The sequence below is a fragment of the Hyperoodon ampullatus genome (genome assembly GCF_949752795.1).
Source record: "Hyperoodon ampullatus genome assembly, chromosome: 9".
NCBI lineage: Eukaryota > Metazoa > Chordata > Mammalia > Artiodactyla > Ziphiidae > Hyperoodon > Hyperoodon ampullatus.
Window position 1 is genome coordinate 7,886,649 of NC_136922.1, and position 25,007 is coordinate 7,911,655.

Consider the following 25,007-nt stretch of genomic DNA (forward strand, 5'->3'; position numbering starts at 1 on the left):
AAATTAAATGGATCCACTGTAGCCATGGAACTGTGGAACCATTTTTTTGTGATCCTATCAGTTTTGTTAATGTATCCTTCCCATGATGGCTCATTCTGCTGTGCATTGGATGTGAATAACTAGGATGTTTTTTAACCCTGGATCCCTGCAACTTTTCCTTGGGTGACATTTTGTTCTGAGACACATCATGACTCTGAAACTTGAGAATATTTTTTCTTTAATGTTCCCCTAAATAATATTTCAACAGCTAGCGCAGAGAGTGGCAATACACTCAGTGGGGACCTACCATGCATTTTTCAGTGACTGAAGACACTAGAAATGATTGAATATAAACTTTATGTGATATGCCTGATGCAACTGCCACAAACCTTCCAGCAGGCAGCTGCTAAGAAACTGTTGAACATGCAATACTGTAATTTCTTTCCTTTTACTTCCAGTTTAAATAGTCTGATATGTGTGTAGGGTGGAGGTGGGGGGCAGTTAGGGGGTCTGAGGCCTTCATTGAGAACATAGGTTATTATTTCTGATGGAAAAAAAGCCCAGCAGAAAGCAAAGAGAATTTTGCTGAATCACTGCATCTAATCACTAGCATAGATTTCCATTCAGAACATGGGAGAAATTAGTCTGCATCACTGGCATCTGAACTCTGCTGCTCAGCTTAGACAGCCTGTGAAACTCAGACGTGTTTGCTCCTTTCCAATCTGTGTTCATGACATTGCTCATTTCCAGTCTGTTTGCTCATTTCCAGTCTGCGTTCGTGACATTCTCTCATCCAGCTCTGAATACTCCTCTGATTTTAACTTTAAGCTTCATCACTGGATGTGGTGTTCATAGGTGCTTTGCCTGGAATGTTGATCTCAGCTTTATCTTATGGTCTTTGCTTAGGCTCATGCCATTGGTAAATAGGGTTTCCCAGCTTTCTGAGTGGGATATTTTCAATGAGGTCTTGGACCTTGGAAAAATCAGTCTTTCTCGACACTCAGATGGTGCTTCAAATGACCAGTTTGTGTACAGTTTGGGAGTTAAAAATGAAGTCTAGATAGGTCTCCTGAATTCATTTATCACCTATTAAAATGCATTTCAAAAGAGATATTTGAGTATTTAAAGGCGTTTTAAGAATCTGTTTATATACTGTTTATATGTTTATAAAGTTACTTGATAGCAAAATAAATCCAATCAGTTTCCTCTGAGTTGTGAATTGTCATGTATGCAAAAGAAACAAAATTTAATGACTGTTTTTCCCTAGTGACATGGTTCCTCATCACAGTTTCAATGAGACTTTAAGTTAGCCTTTATCCATAAAATATAGCATCTACTTTAAAAAAGAAAAAAAAAGATACTGTCTTGTCATTTTTTTCTTTTGGAAATATCCTGTTTCTAAATCTAATAGGTTCTTAAGAAATAATGTAGTTTTTTAGGCAAAAACATTATGTAACCACCACTGAATTTTATCTAATGAGATTAGATAAAATTCAGCACTCAACCATTCAACACATTTGAAAATCAAATGACAACCTGGTTGAGATTCATTTACATCTTCTGTAGAAGACTTTTGAAAAGCTGGGAAAAAAAACCTGGAATATATATTTTTAAATGCTATGTTTCTTTTATTGTCAAAGGAAACAAAAGTGCTTTTCACTAATGGGATCCCTTGAAAATTAAACAGTTCTGAATCAGGAGATCTGGGAGTGCTTATAATGGGGGTACGATTCTCCCACTTAGAGATGTGTGAGCATAGGCTACTTACCCTCTCTAAATGTTAATTTTATCAATTGTAAAATGCAGCAGAAAGATAATAACTTACAGGACCTGAGGAACTTGGTTTTTGCAGTAGCCAGTATAATCCTGAATGCCTTTTGATGGTACATATATTCTATTTGATCACATGGAACAAAAGTTACATCAAAAGAAGCATAGTGAATGACATTGTCAGTATTTTTTTTTCCCACTAAATGATATATAATATAAAATTTAATGAAACAATGAGAATATTAAGCCATGGAAATAGTCATATTCTAAAAGAAAATTATTAAAAGTTTATCCGAATATTAAAGTAACCTAAGGAAGCAGATTGGAATGTTTCCCTGTAAGGTTTTTTTTTCCTTCTACATTAAGATCACAGTTAAACAAGTTGTGAGAATGTTTTTTTATAGCTTCATCTGGTATATCCATACACTGTGCTTGTTTCCTTTTTTTCCCCTTCCTTTTCCACTATATTTTTCTCTTAGAGCTTCCTTCCTTGTCCCTGAGACACTATTCCAAGCTTCCAGCTCAAGGACTCTACACTGTAATGTCTATAAAACAACCTCGTGGAAGATGTATGTTATAAGAAAAACAAGGGAAGCAACTAAGAAGCCCTACCCTGATCTAGAGGAAACATCTGGTCCCTAACGTTAGTGATATGTTAAAAAAGAAATGCAGACCTGTAGAATTTTAAATGTAAGTTAACAACAGTGACCACAACATAGAAATTGGTGAATTTAGCAGTTAAGATACCAACGCCTGTTGACCAAGATTTATATGACACCACTCCATCAAGGAAACTTAGAAACGATTAGAGACTGATAGTCTTTCATATAAAGACTTGATTGCACACAAACTTCTTAAAGCAGAAAATCCTTGTGGTTTTTGATAGACAGAGGTAGCACAGTTAGGCCTGTGAGTCTTTCTCTAAATTTCTCTCTTCCTGTAAAGTTAAACATCAATTTCATACTCATATGGTTCTCATATACAATATCTGAAAGTCACTTCTATTATGGTTTTCTTTGTCTTTTGACTTTCTCTTGAACTTTTCAAAAGTGGAAATAAGGGTATAACGACCTTGTATGACCATCCCCCAGCTTCAATGTTTATCAACATTTTGCCATTTGGACAGCAAATAATTTTGGATCTTCAGTCTTAAAGGCCTTGATGAAAACAAAGGGAAATGTGGAGGACTCATACAAAATAAATGGTTATGTAAATACTGGGAGTTGGACCCTAAGTCAGAGATTAAAGTCACAAAGACCAAGGTCTAGAGTCACCAGGAAAAAACAGTTATGAACTGTATGTTGGTTTTGTATGCATGCCAATCCACAAGCCAGAAAACACTGTAGATCTATTTCACAATAGTATGCTATAGTGTTAAGAAATCTGTAGGATCAGAGAGATAATATAAATCACTGAACCTAAAAATGTCAACTCTACTTTTCTTGATGATATCTCAAATGAGAATTCTATTCCATTGCCTTAATGTCACCTAGGGGTTTGTCACATTGTAATACAAATTCCCTTGGAGGTTTGGTTCAGTTTTTTTTGCCAGCATTAGTGAGTTTGCCCTTGTTTAGCACAGAGCCTGTCACACTGAAAGCTTTCCATGAAAATTTACTGCACAAATTAGTTCAATGAGCCATGTAAGAATACGTGTTCCTGGGTACCAGAATAGGCAACTGAGAGATTAATGTGCTACCAAGGTGACAAGAGCCATTAAAGGGAAGGCTGGTCATACTCTGAGGACAAAAGTCACCCACTTTACATTTTTGAGCCATGTCAGCACTGGCTCTATGAGAGAACTAGCTGAGCTCACCCGATGACATTAGCAAACCTTCCCACACTCCAGTGAGCATTAGAGAAGCCCTAAGAACAAAAGGTGTATGTGACCAGTGGCTCTCCATCTTCCTTTTCTCCTACCTAAACCCAGCCTCCCTTCCCCAACTTTGAAAATCTTTCCAGACCATACAACTAAATCAGATTTCTAGATCCCTTTCCTCCTTTCCCATGATCAGGATTTCATTCCCAAATTCACAGGAAGAAACTAGAGAAAATCAGTAACTTGCAGAGCGATCTAATCTGTAAGGAGCTTGCAAATATCCTGAGGAGAGTCTCAACACTTGTGTCACTTGTCTTGAATCACTGACCAACACTTAGATATCCTCTAGAAACTATAAGAAGAAGCATTTAGATATGGTACATAAAAATTAGAAAAGATATTATATCCCTACATTATGTGAGGTATCTCAGTGTATGCCTTTCAATGATTTCATGGACTCAATGAAGATTATTGCCATCATCTAACTTTCCATTCATCATTCTATGAATTCACAAACTTTCTTTTGCAGTTCTTTGAATAACTACCTTACAAACAGCATGACACATATGCTTTTCTATCAGGTTTCCCTCAGGAAGGACAGTTAGGTTATCTGTTCTGGTGGCTTAAAAATTTTTTTAATGTATTTATACAACTGCAATGTAAGAGAATGATCAAGACGTATTATCAAAGCAACTTCGTTTTTCTTTCACCAAGGACCTAGGTTCTAGATAAACTTTCACATTATTTAGTTTGTCAGTAGGCTTGATGTTTTTCTGTATTTCTTATGAGATGTAAGAGTTTCCTTTTCAAGAAAAATTTTCACATTTAGTCAGGTAATAGAAACTTCTAGTAATTTTGCATCATGGCTTAAAAAATATGTTTTTAAAAGACACAAATGAAATATGTTCAGGGAATATTACTAATGTCTTCATTTGTTTGTTGCTGCTCCCAGCCATGTTATAAAACACAAATAAAGAAGAAGTTGCTTATGGCAATAATAAAGCAAAAAGGAATTCTATATAAACATCAGCTGGTTTTCCTTGGGGAAGAATTACATTTAGCTGAACATTTCGCAAGATACTGTCAGGAAGCAGACAAAGTTTATGAGCCCCTCTATTCAAAGAGATTGTTTCTTCTGATGAACTCCTGGAGAATTTACTGTCAGTGACATGCATTTGAAAATTAATGAATGCTGTTTTGTGTTATTAATTATCATTATCCACTAAATTAGAAGCCTCTGGAAGGAAGTGATTGTGACTTCATAGTCATCACTGTGTCTAGAACATAGTGGATGCTCAATAATATTTTTGAATACATGGATTCATCAATACTTTAAGGGAATAATCAATTATCAATACTTTGATTGAATCCTGATCCTCTGTTTTATCAGAATCCTGTACAGTGAGTGTCCCTCATGTATAAGGATTTCCTATTGTACGATCAAGCAATTTTAAAGTTTAGTTTTAAGATCAAGCTAAACGATCTCTCCTCTTGGATCTCAGAATTCTCTCCAATGTCAAGCCATTCTTAGTGACTTCTTATGTTTGCACTTGGCAGAGTAAGGCTGAATTTTAAGAAAAGCTCTTCTGATGACTTGTGACCATAAAATCCAGACTGGCTGACACATATACGTAAAGCAATTTATTCATGGTGAATGCATATTAATAGTGCAAACTCAAGTCACACATATGGCAGAGGAGGAAACTTAAATGCCTTCCTCAAGGTTCCACAGCTATGAGTGGACAACTCCATCACAAACTCCTGAGTTTACTACACTGAGTTTATGTCTCAAGGTATAACTTACAACTGATGTTCCTTCAATGTGCCGTTTATAACCACTCTTTTACCACTCCTATCCCTGCTGCTACACCCACCTTAAAGCTACTTAGCAGTCACAGAACTAACTCATTAACCATCTCATTTAAGCCTCATGACCTCTCCTTTGAAAAGATCACTATAGTGCAGGTAATCTACGAGATGAGGAAACTATCCTATATATTAGCCAGACATTGCTCATTACCATTGCTATTAGAAGAGCCACTCATCAGGTGTCAAAATCTACTTTGATAATAACATCCTTCCTTATCCTGGTAGTCAGTTCTTATTGTCTTTACCCTTACAACTACAGTTCTGGAACAGGAAATGAATTTTTAATGGATCACCCATGAATCTATGTTTTCCAAACACTGTCACTTGGGTGATTTCCCAATACTCAGCTGCCCCAACCCACCTTCTTTTAAAACCAAGGACCGGGCTTCCCTGGTGGCGCAGTGGTTGGGAGTCCGCCTGCTGGTGCAGGGGACACGGGTTCGTGCCCCAGTCCGGGGGGATCCCGCATGCCGCGGAGAGGCTGGGCCCGTGAGCCATGGCCGCTGGGCCTGCACGTCCGGAGCCTGTGCTCCGCAACGGGAGAGGCCACAACAGTGAGAGGCCCAGTTAGCTAAAAAAACAAAACAAAACAAAACAAAACCAAGGACCACTTTTCCTCAGCTATGAGAAAGAGCTATGAATCCTGGGCCCCTGAAGGTTAGGTTGTGGGTTACATGGATTCTAAATTTGGCCTTGGACTTATCACTATATAAATTTGAAATTGAGATGTGTGAAGGGCCTGAAATCAGAATCAAGGGTGTTTTTTGTTTTTCTGTCTTGTTTTGTTTTGTTTTGTTTTACTATGCTCTATAGATATTTGCTATGATAATATCTAGGAATAGTGGTCAAAATGAACCATAATAACATATTTAGAACATCAGAAAATACTCCAATCAGAAAAAAAAATGAATCCAATAGATGCAAAGCCTAAATGAATGAGAACTAAGTTGTCATGACAAATTTAGTTAAGTATGACTATTTTATTTCTATAATTTCTTTCAAATCTTAATTAATAACACTGGATTTCTTAATTTTTTGATACTTTACAATAATTGATCACCATTAAGTGCTACTCTTAAGCAATAAGAAATAGGCTTTTCATTGGAAGAAAATATACAAAACCTTTAGAGTGGTCACCTTTAGTTAGAGGAACAAATAATAGATATATATGTTTTTCATTTTTAAGTATTTCCCTAATTATATTTAAGGAACATGCTCATCTTTAACACAAAAAAACCCCCAAAACATTAGTTTTAAAAAATAAAAAGTATGAAAAGACAGTATGAATGCTATGGTTTAAATATTTTTCCAGGTAAATGTCACTTTATGCTACCTGCCAGAATTATACTTATATTCTTAGTTTATGTAAGAGTCTAAGAAATAAAAATATAAATGTTTATTTACTTATAGTAGAATAAGAAATAGAACCAACAGTGCCTCATAAACAATATTCTATGGCTTTTTTATAACTACTTTATGAGTATTAATTCAGTGTAAAATTAGTATTCATTCAGTTTGGGGAAGTTGATCATGCAAGTGAAGATTCCTTAAGGACTTTTACAAGAAATAGCATGTCAAATCACTTCATAGCCTGTGTACCCTTTTTTCTATCTTGTACCTTCTTCTCCAAAATCATCTATCTCCTCCAAGATATATACAGCATTGGGGAAAATAAAACACTCAGTTTTAAGTCCAAGAACTTTGATTGAAAGAGCTGGGAGAATGACTTAAGAACAGTTGTCTTTCACCTGGGAGATCTTGTAAATAAGAAGGGAATACATTTCCTCCCTAGAGAAATCAAGCTGTAAGTAAACAGAATGAGCTCAGATCTATCTGACATCCAGACATCTCTTACACACCTGCTCCCAGAACGTTTCTTTCTGTAATGTTAAAACTATTTAGAAAATCTCAGGTACAGGTAAGTGGTGACATTAAGGTTCCTGAGAGCAAAGTTTGAACAAGATGATTTGAAAAAATATCATCTCAAGTCTCTTTGACAGGAACACATAGAGATGTTAGTGTCTTCACCAGGCATCCCTTACCACAATCATTTTCTAATCTTTACTGTATATAAAATTACAGTGTATTGGTTATCCATTTTTTGCCAAATATGCAAGAGTATTAGAAAACAATCATTTGAGGGTAAGCAGAAAATGATAGTGCCTAAAATGGGGAAAATGCGCTATGAAGTGAAATCCTTTTCCTTTCAGATTTTTAAAACCAATGCCATTTCAGAGACTGCATTAAAATACATTCTAAAACTTTTCTTATTTCTCCTGTAATCCCTTGGAACAAAATCTGTAACAAACTCCAGAGAAAAATGAAGTACAAACAGTATTAGTGAGTGATCCCGGCCTCTACCATAGCTTTGCATGTCCCAGCTATACTAGGGAGATCACAAGCTCTGTGCCACAAAAGGAAATGTCTATTTCTTGTCTTTGATCTTCGATCAAGTGGTCTAACAACTCTTCTCACAGTTAGATTCTGGATTTTATTTCAACCTTTCTCTATCAGTAAACTCTCTGACAGCATGGCTGCAGAAGAGGCCGACAGCCTCCCCTGCTGCTAGTGTATTGTGGTAGCAGTTCTCTGGTTTTCTCCTTTCCCCTTTCACTCTGTCTCACTTCTTTGGCTTCCCCTGCTCACTTTGTCCCATGCCACAGTATCTGATTACATGATCCAGGCACTTATGCAATGTGCTGGCACACCTCCTGATGCCCTGGCACCTTGGCCAACATGCTTATGGCAGAGACTATCATGGGAACCTCTGACTAGGTCTATTTAAAATATGATGAAACATGTTCAATATCAAGGCCAAGGGGCAAAAGGTGCTTGGGAAATAGGGGAAAACGGAGAAAAATGGAGAACATTACTGCAATAAGCGAAGTGAAAAAGAAATCGTACATTTATTCTAGAAACACTTATTTAGTACATTCTACATTCCAGGCATGGAAGATGCAATATATATATTCCAGGCCCTTAAGAAGTTCAAAGTCTGGTAAGGAAGACAGGCGTAGTATGTACTGTGGCTCCCTGGTTCTTGAATAATTGACTCCATAATTTTGCCTTCATAAATCCTTTCAGGGATTAGATTTTTTAACCATAAAATTCGCTTTGAATGAACTAAAGTCCACAAACTTGTTTTCTCCTAATTGGGCCTTGGGCAGCTGCTATGGATATCCCCTGATACATTATTGTACTTAATATAAGTATATTGATTATCTATTTGCACCAGACACGAAGGTGCTTACATAGGCCACTTCATTTAGAAAACTTGATATTATCCACTGAATGCCATTCAAAGCCTAAATGAGTGTTTCTTGTGGCCTCTTGTGGTGGGGGTCAGTGTTAGACGCACACATGAGACAGCAAGCCTAAAGACTGATATTTACCAGTCTGATCTCCCTTCCTCTTTGACATGTCCCATCTAGGAACTTATAGCTTCATTGGCATCCAAATTTTTTTTTTTTTTTTTTTTTTTTTTTTTTTTTTTGGCTGCATAGGGTCTTCGTTGCTGCACGCGGGCTTTCTCTAAGTTGCCGCGAGTGGGGGCTACTCTTCATTGCGGTGCGCGGGCTTCTCATTGCAGTGGTTTCTCTTGTTGCGGAGCATGGGCTCTAGGCGTGCAGGCTTCAGTTGTCATGGCACGAGGGCTCAGTAGTTGTGGCTCGCGGACTCTAGAGCACAGGATCAGTTCCTGTGGTGCAGGGGCTTAATTGCTCCGTGGCATGTGGGATCTTCCCGGACCAGGGCTTGACGGATTCTGCCGAACCTTGGCAGGCGGATTCTTAACCACTGCACCACCAGGGAAGCCCTCCAGATGGTTTATACTCTATTTTAACCCCAAATTATGTCATCAGCACTGAGTGTATCTAGAGTATTCTTATTCTTGGGCTTTTTTTTCTTTTTTATGATAAAAATTTTAAAAACGGGGATTGGTGCCTTCATCAGCATTACTGTGGCAATTGGGAAATATCTAAGTATCTAGACTTGACCATTAACCAACATCTCTAGAATTGTTCTGATCCACCCAACCACACTATTCTGTCCATATTCTAACCTCGTTTGACTTGGTTCCTCAACTCCAAATTCTTTTCTTAAGAGCACTAGCCTTAATCTTTAGAGTCAGACACATGCAAATACCTTGGCCTTGTAAATCACCTTGGCTGATTTTCTGATATTTGCCCTCCGGCAGCAAGCACAGTGGTGTGAAACACACTCTTAAAGCTCTCTGCACTCTCTCTTCAGACCTGAGAAGCTGGGTCCTTGCGTGATCAGCCTTCCCACTTGGTCAGGAAACAAGATATTCTCTCTTTTCCTGCCCTTCTCAAAGAGGAAACACCCCCAAGAGCAACTGCAAGGAGTTTTTGCAAGCATACACAACCCTTTGTGGGAAAGAAGAACATTTCAGGGTGAACCACACCCACCCAAGAAAACAACATTCAGCTGATATTGATGGAATAAAGTCATAATACTGTTTTGAGCAACTGACATTTTCAGGTAAGCTAGAGTGAGAACACTCTACTCCTAAGCAATTATGCTCTATAACTTCTCATTCTTCTCTCACCCTTGAAAGTCTGATCTTCAAATGGGCGAGATAAAAAGGCCAAACTAACTTAATCTAGGAAAACATCAGCAGGAGATCTTGATACAGGTATGGCGGAAGAAAAGGGATGATTAGGAAGATGACATTGTATTGGTGGAGAAAAGATTCAATGCTGTAATTGCCAGTAATAAATATAAACTTTATGTAACTGCCTTTAGGTCAGACATGCTTATGTTTAGGACAAACACCAGTGAGAATAAGTGGGGCCCTAGAACCCTTCTAAGACTGAAACCTTGGGTGGGATGGAGCTGGTGGTGGGAGAAGGAAGATTAAGAAAAGTGAGCTCCTGAAAGGGGTCGTCAAACATTATCCTGGCACCCAAGTTCACCTTCCTAGTTCTTGAGATGTCGACAGGCACTGTTTTGTGTACATGTCACACTATGGGGTAACATCTCCATACAGGATGATGTGTACATGTTTCAGCTTTCTGGTGGTGGTAGAAATGGTGACTGAGATAATGGTATGTGGTCACACAGGAATGGGAAACAAGTGTTCTTTGAGAGGACACAAAGGTTTTCTAGTGGTACAAAGTGACTAGATAAATTACTGAGTTACGTATATGTGACTGACCTCCATTTTTTCCTTCTCTTATTTCTAAGCATATTGTTGTGCCATTTGAATGTTCTTACCATAAAGATTTTTGTAGAGCAGAAAATAGAACTCACTTGAAGTTAACTCCATGTTACAGCTTTTTAAGTGTTCAAACACATTTGAAGAGATTATCCTTGATATAATGGAGAAGTGACTTTGGTAGAGGGTGGATAGGCAGGACTCTAAAAGGCAAAAAAAAAAAAAAAAAAAAAAAAAAGAGGACTTTTCTCCATTTTCACCATACCCCAGGGGGAGTGGTAGGATTTCAATGGCTGTAAACTGAGCCTGGGGAAGCATCTCCTAGCATCTCCAGAACTCCCACTTTCCATAAAGGTTTATGTACCCAAAACATAACACAGAAACAACAGAGTCCCAGAAACCCAGGGTACCATGAATACTTGGTCATTGGACATTTTAGTAATAATCAGTGAGAACAAAGTACATGAACAGCCTCTGAGGCTTTCGTGCAGATTAACCTTCTAGAATTTATCCATGACCTTGACAGGAAGAAAGAGAATCTCCAAAGTAAATGAAGACTGAATTCTCCCAGTTGATTGGGTTCTCAGAACCTAATTTGAGTTTATAAGAAGAAGGCATAGGTATATGACATATGTCTCACTCTTCAGCTTGTGGCTATTAAAGCCATATCCACTACAAACCATACCTACAAATATTGAAGGTGACTTCCCCGAGCCCTATTTCTGATAACTCCTACCGTGTGGTTTGGTCATAAGAATTCACTAAGTGAACTTGCCAGGGAGTGACAGAACACTCACCAGTCACTCATAACTTAAATACTTCTGCTTTCTTACCCCTTTGAACTCAGTTCCTTTCCTTAGAGAAATAAAGGCTCCCGCCCACATTAGTCATTGGCTCTGTCTCCTGATGATGGGGTCCCAGCTCCTCAACTTCATGTTTCTAAGAAAAACTCCTCTTCTTTACCCTTTCCTGAATTTTACTCTTTTCTTCCGTCTCCACCTTGTTCTGTCCTTTATACAATTTTTGACAGCCTAATCTAATCTGCTGCCAGGATTTTCATTTACATATCTTGATTTATACCTACAGAGAACACTGTAACCCTAATCTACAATTTCTCCAGTCTTTTCTAGTGTTTTGCTCTTGACTCGGTCTGATCTCCTTGATACTGACCTACAGCATATACTGTCTTCTTTTCTAAACTTGGAAACTACAACTAAACACCAGCTCTTCCTCACATCCTCATACTGCCTATTACTCAGTGTGACGGGAGGATGTTTTCAACTTAAGAGGTGACTCTATAAAACCAAAACACTTTAAAGATATAAAAATAATGGTGGCATTTGTTTTTATTGATTTCCCCTTTTTCTTGTTTTGTTTATTTGTTTTAAAGCAAAGTGCATGCCCCTAATCATGTGTAGCCAATCACATCTATTTCTGCCTACTAATAAGCTCCTGATAGAGATCAAGTTGATTTAAATCACCAATGTTTTGTTATTTCTAAAAAAATTTAAATGACATTAAAACATTAGTGAATAGAAAATTAATGAATTGCAAAGGAATTCCTTTATGGCCCCTATTAACCATATTCATTGTCCCACCTTTGCAGTTTGGCTTCTACATTAAGTGAAATTTGAAGAACATAAAGTAGTTCAAGAGAAAGACCTAAAAATGACTAGAAGACTAGTGGTATAAAGAGAAGCAAAAAAAAAAAAAAAAAAAGGTGGAATAAAGAACTAATATGAATAGAGTACATAAGACCACATAGTTGAGTGGAAACCATCAACGAATATATGATTTGTTAATCTAAAATACAAATAGATTTATTTTACCTTTAAACATTGGCAAGCAACACTATGAAGCATTGAACATGGTTTTTAAATTTTTTTTAGTTTTTTTTTTTCATTTCAAAGAAAATCATCTGCCTTAATAAATCATCACAATCCAATAGGCAAATGAACTCAAAGGTCAGCAAGAAAGGGTGTTCTACTAGTTAACTATTGCCTGCACACTAAAACAATGTTCTTGAAACAGTTATTCAGAACTAAACCCATCTTCCAGTAATACTAAAATGTGACTGTATGTTTAGTGATGATACATCTACTCTTTTATGGAAAGCCAGTATTACTGATATGACATAAAACATATGGTATGACAAGAACAACAGCATTTTGGAGATCATGGACACCATTCTTTTCAGCTTACAAACAAAGCAAATGGAATACCCTAGAATTGAGTGACTTGCATAAATACATATTGTTATTTAATAGAGTTGGAGGTGTCCTCATTTCTAATATAATATCCAATTGCTATGTAGGACACTGATAGATTCAAGGAGCCTATGTGGAATAGATAGAAAACCACAAACACTAGCAAGGTGGCCATCATAAATAAAATTTGAATGCATTTAAAAGTTTTTAAATTTACTGTCATTTTTTAAAATTATTCAAAGAGCTCATCAGCCTAGAAATGTCTTGAAGCCAATAATTTATTATAATTTTTAGACTTTTATAAAAATGTCATAGGGCGTAGCTTCCAAATAAGATTTGCCATTGAGTTTAGAAAATAGTGTTCTTTCTTTTTCTTTTCTTTTTTTTTTTTTAACACTGTTATTTTTGCAAGCACTCTAATCAGCACTGGGGATAAAATGGCAAGGCAGACATGTTTCCTGCTCTGTAATTGCTTGAAGACTAGTGGGGATTTGAAGCAATTAAACAAGCAATTAGAATAAAAGTAAAAACCTTTTTGTGTTATTTGAAATATAGTTAACTTACAGTATAATATTAGTTTCAGGTGTATAACATAGAGATTAAATATTTTTATAGATTATACTCCATAAAATTTAGTATAAAATGTTGGCTACACTCCCTGGGCTGTACATTACATGCTTATATTTTATTTATTTTATACCTAGTAGTTTGTAACTCTTAATCCTCTTCACCTATCTTACCCCTCCCCTGCCTCCCCACTGGTAACCACTAGTTTGTTCTCTGTATCTGTGAGTCTGTTTTATTATATTCGTTTTTTGTTTTATATTTTAGATTCCACATATATGTTAAAGTATTCAGTATTTGTCTTTTTCTGTCTGACTTATTTCACTGAACATAATATCCCCCAGGTCCATCCATGTTGTTGCAAATGGCAAAATTTCATTCTTTTTATGGCTGAGTAATATTCCATTGTGTATATATACCACATCTTCTTTATCCACTCATCTGTTAATGGACACTTAGGTAGCTTCTATATCTTGGCTATTATAAATAATTCCACTATGAACACTCGAGTGTATATATCTTTTTCAATTAGTGTTTTTTAAAAAAATTTTACTTTTTTTTTTTTTTTGTCTGCATTTGGTCTTCATTGCTGTGTGAGGGCTTTCTCTAGTGGTGGCAAGTAGGGGCTACTCTTCGTTGTGCTGTGCAGGCTTCTCATTGCGGTGGCTTCTCGTGTTGTGGTGCACAGGCTCTAGGTGTGTGGGCTTCAGTAGTTGTGGCACATGGGCTCAGTAGTTATGGCTCATGGTCTCTAGAGCACAGGCTCAGTAGTCATGGTGCATGGGCTTAGTTGCTCTGCAGCATGTGGGATCTTCCCAGACCAGGGCATGAACCTGTGTCCCCTGCATTGGCAGGTGGATTCTTAATCACTGTGCCGCCAGGGAAGCCCTCAATTAGTGTTTTCATTTTCTTCAAATATAACCCAGGAGTGGAATTGCTGGATCATATGGTAGTTCTATTTTTAATTTTTTGAGGAACCTCCAAACTGATTTTGATAGTGGCTGTACCAATTTAAATTTCCATCAGCAAAGTACTAGAGTTCCCTTTTCTCCACATCCTTACCAACACTTGCTATTTCTTGTCTTTTTGACAATAGCTATTCTGACAGGCATGATCTCATTGTGGTTTCAATTTGCATTACCCTGATGATTAGTGATATTGAGCATTTTTTCATGTGCCTGTTGACCATCTGTATGTCTTCTTTGGAAAAAAGCCTATTCGTGTCCTCTATCCAATTTTTAATCAAGTTGGTTTTATTTCTTTTTTTGATATTGAATTGTATGAGCTCTTTATACATTTTGGATATTAACCCTTTATTAGACATATCACTTGTAAATATCTCCTCCCATTCAGTAGGTTGCCTTTTTGTTTGGTTGATAGTTTCCTTCTCTTTGCAAAGCTTTTACATTTAATTAGGCACCATTTGTTTATTTTTGTGTTGTTTTGATCCAAAGAAATATTGCTAAGACCTTTGTCAAGGAGAATACTGCCTATGTTTTCTTCTAGGAGTGTTATGGTTTCTGGTCTTACATTTAGGTCTTTTATCCATTTTAAGTTTATTTTTTTATATGGTATGAGAAAATGTTCTTTTTCACATGTAGCTGTCCAGTTTTCCCATCACCACTTACTGAAGAGACTGTCTTTTCCCCATTGTAAATTCTTGCCTTGTTTGTTGTAGATTAAGTGACCATAAGTGCATGGGTATATTTTGGGGCTCTCTATTCTGTTCATTGATCTACATGTGTTTTTTTGCCAGTCCCATGCTGTTTTGATTACTATGACTTTGTAGTATAGTCTGAAGTCAGGGAGTGTGATACCTCCAGCTTTGTTCATTTTCCTCAGGATTGCTTTGGCTATTCAAGGTCTTTTGTGGTTCCATACAAATTTTAGGATTATTCATTCTAGTTCTGTGAAAAATGTCATAGGTATTTTGACAGGGATTGCGTTAAATCTGTTTTGGGTAGTATGGATTTTATCAATATTAATTCTTCCAATCCATGAACATGGATATCTTTCCATTTATTTGTTCAATTTCCTTCAACAATCTTCAGTTTTCTTTATCAATACCTTATAGTATAGGTCTTTCATCTCCTCTTTTCATCTCCTAAATTTATTCTTAGACACTTTATTTTTTTATGTGGTTGTAAATAGGATTGTTTTATCTTTATGATAGTTTGTTTTTAGTGTGTAGAAATGCAACAGATTTCTGTATATTAATCTTGTATTCTGCACCTTTACTGAATTCGTTTATTCTAATAGTTTTTTCAGGGGGAGTCTTCAGGGTTTTCTATGCAGTATCATGTCATCCGCAAATAGTGGCAATTTTATTTCTTCCTTTCTAATTTGGATGCCTTTTATTTCTCTATCTTGTCATATTGCTGTGGCTAGGACTTCCAATTCTATGTTAAATAGAAATTATGATAGTGGGCATCCTTGTCTGGTTCCTGATCTCATGATGTGAGATCCTTTTTATGTTTGTTGAACTTGGTTTGCTAATATTTTGTTGATGATTTTTGTATCTATGTTCATCAGTGATATTAGCCTGTAACTTTCCTTTTTTGTAATGTCTTTGTCAGGTTTTGGTATCATTTAATGCTGACCTGGTAAAGTGAGTTTTTAAGTGTTCCCTCCTCTTCAATTTTTTGGAATAGTTTTAGAAGGATAATTATTAGTTCTTCTTTATATGCTTGGTAGAATTCCCCTGTGAAACCATCTAGCCCTGGACTCCCAACAAAAAGTTTGGAGATTTTTGATTACTGATTCCATTTCAATACTAGTAATTAGTCTTCAGATGATCTATTTCTTCTTGACTCAGTCTTGGAAGACTGTATGTTTCTAGGAATTTATCCATTTCTTTCAGGTTGTCTAATTTGTCGGCATATAACTGTTAGTGGTATAGTCTTATGATTGTTTATATTTCTGTGATATTGTTTGTAACTTCTTTTTTTAAATTAGTTTTGCTAGAGGTTTAACAATTTTGTTTATCTTTTCAGAAAACCAGCTCTTAGTTTCATTAAAATTTTTTTTTTGGTCTCTTTTATTTATTTCTGCTCTGATCTTCCTTTTACTGACTTTGGGGTTTGTTTGCTCTTATTTTTGTAACTCCTTTACAAGGAAAAGTAGGTTGAGATTTTTCTTATTTTTTGAGGTAGGCTGGTATCTCTCTTAGAAATGCTTTTTCTGCATCCCATAGATTTTGGAAGTTTGTGTTTTTATTTTCATTTGCCTCAAGATATTTTCTCATTTGCTCTTTGATTTCTTCATTGACCCATTTGTATTTTAGTAGCAAATATTTAGTCTCCACATGTTTGTATGTCTCCCAATTTTCTTCCTGTAATTGATTTCTAGTTTCATACTGTTGTGGTCAAAAAAAGATGCCTGATATAATTTCAGTCTTCTTAAATTTACTGAAACTTGTTTTGTGGCCTAGCATGAGATCTATCTGGGAGAATGTTCAATAAGCACTTGAAAAGAATGTACATTCTGCTGATTCTGGATGGAATGTCCTGTAGAAATATTTTAAGTTCATCTAGTTTAACATATCATTAAGTTCACATTTTCCTTATTGATTTTCTGTCCGAATGATCTATCTATTGACGGAAGTGGGTTTTAAAGTCATCTATTACAGGCTTCCCTGGTGGCGGAGTGGTTGAGAGTCTGCCTGCCGATGCAGTGGACACGGGTTCGTGCCCCGGTCCGGGAAGATCCCACATGCCATGGAGCGGCTGGGCCCGTGAGCCATGGCCACTGAGCCTGCGCGTCCAGAGCCTGTGCTGCGCAACGGGAGAGGCTACAACAGTGAGAGGCCCATGTACCGCAAAAAAATAAATAAATAAAATAAATAAATAAAGTCACCTATTACTATTGTATTACTGTCAATTTCTTACTTTATATCTGTTAATATTTACTTTATATATTTAGGTGCTCTTATATCAGGTGCATATGTGTTTATGAATGTTATATCCTCTACATGGAGTGACCCCCTTTATTATTAAATAATGCCCTTCTTTGTCTTTTATTATAGACTTTGGTTTAAATTCTACTTTTTTGATATGAGTATTGCTACAGCCACTTTCTTTTAGTTTTCACTTCCATGGAATATCTTTTTCCATTCTCTCTCTTTCAGTCTTTGTCTTTAGCTCCTAAGCGAGTCTCTTGTGAGCAGCATATAGACCAGCCTTCTTTTCTTACCCAGTCAGCCACACTATGTCTCTTGATTGGGGCATTTAGTCTTGACATTTAAAGTGATTATTGATAGTCAGGTACTTACTGCCATTTTGTTACTTGTTTTGTAGGTGTTTTTGTAGTTCTTCTCTGTTCTTTTTTTTCCTTCTTCTTTTAGGCTCATTTAGTCTCTCATTATTATTTGATGATTTTCTTTAGTGTTATGTTTGGGTTCCTTTCTTTTTAATTTTTGTGTACCTCTTGTAGGTTTTGGATTTGTAGTACCATGAAGTTCATATATGCTTACATATAATTGTACCTATGTGTTTTAAACTGATAGTCATGTAAGTTCAAACACATTCTAAAAGATCTACATTTTTTACTCATCTCTCCCCCACGTTTTGTATGTTCGATGTCATATTTTTACATCTTCATGTCTGTCCCTGAAGTGTTTATTGTAGTTATAGTTGACTTTATAATTTTTATCTTTTATCCTCCATACTAGCTTATTTAAGTGATTGATCCACTGACTTTACTATATATTTGCTATATATTGTACATTACCAAATATCTTCTCACTTCCTACTAGACTCCATTTGATGCATTCTTTACAGTCTTGTTTACAGAAGAGTGATTCTGCTAGTTCAGGTTATTCTCAGTGAGAGTTGCTTAGTATTTAGTTGTAGTTTTGATACGTTCACAGGAGGATGTGAGCTCAGAGTCTTCCTAGTCTACCATCTTGACTCTGTCCCCTCTCAAAATAAAAATATTGTAAGTCCCTATTATTTTTCAGGCACTATTCTGAAAAAGCTGCTAGAAAAAGCTGTACATCAGCAAAGGAGGCAGGCAAAACCTCTCCTCTACCCTTCTATGGAAGGAAAGAAGAGGAAGAGAAAGAAAAAGAGAGAGATAGATGGAGAGACAGAGGGGTGGAGATAAAGAGAAGTAAAATATAAATAAATATATATTCATAAATAATTCATGTGATACCACAAAACGATAAGCTATGAAGAAAATAAGTTAGGGTAAAGGGAACAGAGTGTCTGGGTCTGAACAACAAGCATGGCTCTTTTTGAAGTCCTCTCTGAGGTGATGCATTGGAACAAAGAAGTAAATGGGAAGTAGATCAGCCATAGAAAGATCTGGGAGACCATTCTAAGCAGAGGATACCACAAGTGCAATGGCCAAAAGATGGAAAGGATTTGACAGAGAAGCACCAGAGCCAGTATTGTGGAAATGGAGTAAAGGAGTGAGAGCGATTAAAAGAAGATGAGATGGGAGGAAGTCACGTCAGATTAGGAAAGGTTTATAGGTCATGATAGGAGTTTTGATTTGATTCTATGTATGTTGGGAAACCCTTTGAAAATAGTGGAATGTAGGGGAAAGAGTGGAAGCAAGGGAACCAGTTAGGAGACTGGGACAGGAGGCTAGAGTTATAGGGGTGACCCAAGAGAGGGTGGTATTGGTGTAGTTGTTAAGAAAAGACTAGATAAATATGTATTAGAAGTAAAGCATACTTGCTAATGAATTGATTAGATGTTGAATATGGAGGAACAGGAAAAATCATGGTGAATCCTGGATGTTTGCCTTTGAAGGGCTAACAAACTCAGCACTGGAGAACAAGTAAGCATTCCTGAAGACCATAATAGTCTGCCAGATTTATTTGGTCAAATTATGCATATGTTCCCCAAATACACAACTAAGTATTACCCAACTACATTAACTAAAATGGGCATTACTGGGCCTAAATTTCAATAAGAATTAAGATAAAAGGTTTATAAGTTCTTTTCTTTTAATTGCTAACCTTGAAAGAAGGTGATCATTAATGAAGGGTGGCAGAATGTTCTATGATATCTATCAAATTTCATTGCTCATGTGCAATCATGAACATATTGGGGATACAAACAGAAAGGCAGTATGTGTAGATTATGTTTTATTGAAACAGATTAAGCCAGCATAAGAGAAAATCAATATAAGTATAAAATGTTCAAGTTGGAAGGAACTTAGAAATCATCTTATTCATCGACTTTATTTTCCAGATGGGAAATCAAGTATCAGAAATATTAGGTAACTCAAAGTAATTTTGCACAAATTTCTCTGTCTTCCCTGTTTACATGAAACTACATATCATTTAGCCGTCTTCCATCTCCCTCTTGATTTCTTAATACATATGATTTTTAAACTCAAGAAGCTGTCTAATCTTACAATATGACAAACTAAGCTCATGTTGTTTACCTCCTTTCCTCCAAAACTCCACTCAAATAATAGTAAACACATAATAAATGTATAAACTAATAAAATGAATGTGAGGAGAACTTTGAGTACAGGAGATTCCAACACATATCTGGAAAAGGCTAAAGGGATAAAAAAAAATCACTGAAAGGTGATAAAAAAAACAAGCAAGTCATGCCCTAAAATACAAACAGAAATGGTTGCAGAGGAGCGGCCATACAAACTGGTTTTTGTGAATTAAATCTTTGTCTCATCAATAGAAAATATTTAAGATTGATGATTCAAAAAACAGGAATATAACTAAAGTATTTAGAAATTTGGAGGTATTAAGAATAGATGGGATGGCAAGGAATGTGGGAAGCCTCTAGGAGCTAAGTGTGGTTCTGGCTGATAGCAAGCAAGGAAATAGGACTTCGGCCTACCATAGCAAGAAGGTGAATTTTGTCTGATCCAAGAATGAATTGGCTTTTCCCCAGATCTCACACGCAAGAACTCAGTTTGGCTTATACCTTGATTTTAGCCTTGTGATGCTCTGAGGAAAGAACCCAGCCAGGCCGTGCTAGATTTCTGACCTACAAAACTGAATTGGTTCAAGATGGCAGAGTAGAAGGACATGCTGTCACTCCCTCTTGTGAGAGCACTGGAATCACAATTAACTGTTGAACAATCATCAACATGAAGACCCTGGAACTCACCAAAAAAGATACCCCACATCCAAAGACAAAGGAGAAGCCACAATGAGATGGTAGGAGGGGTGAAATCACAAAAAAAAACAAATCCCATAAATTCTAGGTGGGTGACTCACAAACTGGAGAACACTTATACCACAGAAGTCCACACAGTGGAGTGAAGGTTCTGAGCCCCATGTCAGGCTTCGCAACCTGGGAGTCTGGTAACAGCAGGAGGAATTCCTAGAGAATCAGACTTTGAAGGCTAGCGGGATTTGATTGCAGGACTTCAACAGGACTTGGGGAAACAAAGACTCCACTCTTGGAGGGCACAAACTAAGTAGTGTGTGCACTGGGACCCAGGGGAAGGAGCAGTGACCGCATAGGAGACTGAACCAGACCTACCTACTACTGCTGGAGGGTCTCCTGCGGAGGCAGGGGGTGGCTGTAGCACACAATGGGGATGGGGACACTGGCAGCGGAGGTTCTGGGAGGTACTCCTTGGTGTGAGCCCTCCCAGAGACTCTCATTAGCCTCACCAAAGAGCCCAGGTAGGCTACAGTGTTGGGTTGCCTCAGGCCAAACAACCAACAGGGAGGGAACCCAGTCCCACCCATGAGCAGAGAAGCAGATTAAAGTTTTACTGAGCTCTGCCCACCAGGGCAACAGTCAGCTCTACCCACCACCAGTCCCATCCAGCAGGAAACTTACACAAGCCTATTAGATAGCCTCATCCAAAAGAGGGCAGACAGCAGAGCAAGAAGAACTACAATCCTGCAGTTTGTGGAACAAAAACCACATTCAAAGAAAGAGAGACAATACGGAAAGGTAGAGGGCTATGTACCAGATGAAAGAACAAAATAAAACCCAGGAAAAACAACTAAATGAAGTGGAGATAGGCAACCTTCCAGAAAAAGAATTCAGAATAATGATAGTGAAGATGATCCAGGACTTCAGAAAAAGAATGGAGGCAAAGATCAAGAAGATGCAAGAAATGTTTAACAAAGACCTAGAAGAATTAAAGAACAAACAAACAGAGATGAACAATACAATAACTGAAATGAAAAATACACTAGAAGGAATCAATGACAGAATAACTGAGGCAGAAGAACGGATAAGTGACCTGGAAGACAGAATGGTGGAATTCACTGCTGTGGAACAGAATAAAGAAAAAAGAATGAAAAGGAATGAAGACAGCCTAGGAGATCACTTGGACAACATTAAACTCAACAACATGCGCATTATAGGGGTCCCAGAAGGAGAAGAGAGAGAGAAAGGACCCAAGAAAATAATTGAAGAGGTTATAGTCGAAAATTTCCCTAACATGGGAAACGAAATAGTCACCCAAGTCCAGGAAGCACAGAGAGTCCCATACAGGATAAACCCAAGGCGGAACACGCCGAGACACATAGAAATCAAATTGGCAAAAATTAAAGACAAAAATTATTGAAAGCAGCAAAGGGAAAATGACAAATAACATAGAGGGGAACTCCCATAAGGTTAACAGCTGATTTCTCAGCAGAAACTCTACAAGCCAGAAGGGAGTGGCACAATATATTTAAAGTGATCAAAGGGAAGAACCTACAACCAAGATTACTCTACCCATCAAGGATCTCATTCATATTCATTGGAGAATCCAAAAGCTTTACAGACAAGCAAAAGCGAAGAGAATTCAGCACCACCAAACCAGCTCTACAAGAAATGCTAAAGGAATTCTCTAACTGGGAAACACAATAGAAGAAAAGTACCAACAAAAACAAACCAAGAACAATTAGGAAAACGGTAATAGGAACACACACATCGATAATTACCTCAAACTAGAATGGATTAAATGCTCCAACAAACAGACAGAGGCTTGCTGAATGGATACAAAAACAAGACCCATATATATGCTGTCTCAAGAGACTCACTTCAGACCTAGGGACACATACAGACTGAAAGTTGAGGGGATGGAAAAAGATATTCCATGCAAATTGAAAATCAAAAGAAAGCTGGAGTAGCAATACTCATATCAGATGAAATAGACTTTAAAATAAAGAATGTTATAAGAGACAAGGAAGGACACTACAAAATGATCAAGGGATCAATCCAAGAGGAAGACATAACAATTATAAATATATATGCATCCAACATAGAAGCACCTCAATACATAAAGAAACTGCTAACAGCTATAAATGAGGAAATTGACAGTAACACAAAAATAGTGGGGGACTTTAACACCTCACTTACACCAATGGACAGATTATCCAAACAGAAAATTAATAAGGAAACACAAGCTTTAAATGACACAAGAGACCACATAGGTTTAATTGATATTTATAGGACATTCCATCCAAAAACAGCAGATTACACATTCTTCTCAAGTGTGCATGGAACATTCTCCAGGATAGATCACATCTTGGGTCAAAAATCAAGGCTTGGTGAATTTAAGAAAATTGAAATCATATCAAGCATCTTTTCTGACCACAATGCTATGAGATTAGAAATGAATTACAGGGAAAAAAACGTAAAACACACAAACACATGGAGGCTAAACAATACATTACTAAATAACCAAGAGATCACTGAAGAAATCAGAGAGGAAATCTAAAAATACCTAGAGACAAATGACAATGAAAACATGACAATCCCAAACCTATGGGATGCAGCAAAAGCAGTTCTAAGAGGGAAGTTTATAGCAATATGATCCTACCCCAAGAAAGAAGAAAAATCTCAAATAAACAATCTCACCTTACACCTAAAGGAACTAGAGAAAGAAGAACAAACAAAACCCAAAGTTAGCAGAGGTAAAGAAGTCATAAAGATCAGAGCAGAAATAAATGAAATAGAAACAAAGGAAACAATAGCAAAGGTCAATAAAACTAAAAGCTGGTTCTTTGAGAAGATAAAAAAAATTGATAAACCATTAGCCAGACTCATCAAGAAAAAGAGGGAGAGGACTGAAATCAATAAAATTAGAAATGAAAAACGAGAAGTTACAACAGACACCACAGAAATACAAAGTATCCTGAGAGACTACAACAAGCGTCTCTATGACAATAAAATGTACAACCTGGAAGAAATGGACAAATTCTTAGAAAAGTATACCCTTCCAAGACTGAACCATGAAGAAATAGAAAATATGAACAGACAAATCACAAGTAATGAAATTGATACTGTGATTTAAAAACTTCCAACAAACAGAAGTCCAGGACCAGCTTGCTTCACAGGTAAATTCTCTCCAACGTTAGAGAAGAGCTAACACCCATCCTTCTCAAATTCTTCCCAAAAAATGCAGGGGAAGGAACACTCCCAACCTCATTCTATGAGGCCACCATCACCCTGATACCAAAACCAAACAAAGATACTCCAAAAAAAGAAAATAACAGACCAATATCACTGATGAATATAGATACAAATATCCTCAACGAAATACTAGCAAACAGAATCCAACAACATGTTAAAAGGATGATACACCATGATCAAGTGGGATTTATCCCAGGGATGCCAGGATTCTTCAATATATGCAAATCAATCAACGTGATACACCATATTAACAAATTGAAGAATAAAAACCATAAGATCATCTCAATAGATGCAGAAAAAGCTTTTGACAAAAATCAACACCCATTTATGACAAAAACTCTCCAGAAAGTGGGCATAGAGGGAGCCTACCTCAACACGATAAAGACAGTATACAACAAAACCCGCAGCAAACATCACTCTCAATGGTGAAAAACTGAAAGCATTTCCTCTAAGATCAGGAACAAGACAAGGATGTCCACTCTCACCACTATTATTCAACATAGTTTTGGAAGTCCTAGCCATGGCAATCAGAGAAGAAAAAGAAATAAAAGGAATCCAAATTGGAAAAGAATAAGAAAAACAGTCACTGTTTGCAGACAACATGATACTATACATAGATAATGCTAAAGAGGCCACCAGAAAACTATTAGATCTAATCAATGAATTTGGTAAAGTTGAAGGATCCAACATTAATGCACAGAAATCTCTTGCATTCCTATACACTAATGATGAAAAATCTTAAAGACAAATTAAGCAAACACTTCCATTTACCATTGCAACAAACAGAATAAAATACCTAGGAATAAACTTATCTAGGGACACAAAAGACCCAAATGCAGAAAACCATAAGACACTGATGAAAGAAATTAAAAATGATACAAACAGATTGACAGATATACCATGTTCTTGGATTGGAGGAATCCATATTGTGGAAATGACCATACTACTCAAAGCAATCTACAGATTCAATGCAATCCCTATCAAATTACCAATGGCATTTTTCACAGAACTAGGACAAAGAATTTTAAAGTTTTTATGGAGACATAAAAGACCACGAATGGCCAAAGCAGCCTTGGGGGGAAAAAATGCAGTTGGAGGAATCAGGTTCTCTGACTTCAGACTATACCACAAAGCTACAGTAATCAAGACAATATGGTACTTGCACAAAAACAGAAATGTAGATCAATGGAACACGATAGAAAGCCCAGAGAGAAACCCACACACCTATGGTCAACTAATCTATGACAAAGGAGGTAAGGATATACAATGCAGAA